Raw genomic sequence first — 1,148 nt, 5'->3', positions numbered from 1 at the left:
AATAATGATAATGATAATGATAATAATAATAATAATAATACTACAAAAACAAGAACAATAATATGGGAGAAAACTAGTGGGGCGAGCTGGACAGCTGCAGGTCTCAAGAGGCAGAACCCCCATCAAGCAAGTGTTTTGACCCTGGCTACCTGACTCTCTTCGGGGGCCGGGCCTCACTCAAGTCACGACTCCCAATAGTGCTCTCCTGCTGGGGGTTTTCCCTTGGCACTGTTCGAGGATCGAACCCTTGAGGTTCGGAGCATCTCCAGATCTACAGTCCGTGGATGTTTGTGCAATGTCACGAAGCTTCTAGTGGATTCTGGGAGATGTGTACCTAGTTCCTAATCCTTTGTTGATCCTAGAAGGTTTCCATTTCTTGATAGGCAAGGCGCTTGCTTTGTTCCAACACATTTTTTCTTCTTCCCTTCTGCGACGAATATCAGGACTGGAGCAGCAGCTACTCTGCTGACGGTGTCGGTCTCCAGGCTGTAGAAGTCTGCGAGGAGCAGCTCTTTCAGCACTCTGTTGTGCCTTCATGTGTATCTGCCGTCAGCAAGGGACACCTTACAGAAACCGAGGACATGCTCCAGTGTCTGCCCTTCTTTGCACAATGGACAGCGGATATATTTTTCCTTTCCCCATTTCATGATATGTTGCTTTGATGATGACGCTAAGTCTCAGAGGTGTCATGTCCCACACGTTGTTTCGGGAAAGGGGTCTTTCCAAAGAATCGGTCCAGTTTGTCCATTTGCCCTGCAGCGACTATTGGACTGCTTTCTGGTATCTCTTCTTGTCCTCTGTATCTTCTTGGATCACCATGTCCCAATATTCTTCACTGTGGGCCCTTGAACACAACAGCATCTTCTCGCTACTAAGCCCTTGTCTTTCAACTTTGGTATGGTCAATGACTTCTTGGAGCCTGAGGTTATCTTTGGCATACATCACGGCCTCTAAGACGTTCTACGTTTTGCCAGTTCTCAGTGTTGGTTGAACTGACCTGACCACCTCGTCCTGGGAATTCTCAAGCATCGCCTGCAGCCTTGTCTTGCACGTTTTGTATTCCTCTACTATTGACTTTAGTAGCAGTTGCAGCTTGGTCTGTCGGTAGTAATAATAATAAAACACATGTAATAATAATAATAATAATA

Source organism: Aplysia californica, unplaced genomic scaffold (genome assembly GCF_000002075.1).
Source record: "Aplysia californica isolate F4 #8 unplaced genomic scaffold, AplCal3.0 scaffold00594, whole genome shotgun sequence".
Classification (NCBI taxonomy): Eukaryota; Metazoa; Mollusca; class Gastropoda; order Aplysiida; family Aplysiidae; genus Aplysia; species Aplysia californica.
This window is presented reverse-complemented; position numbering follows the sequence as displayed.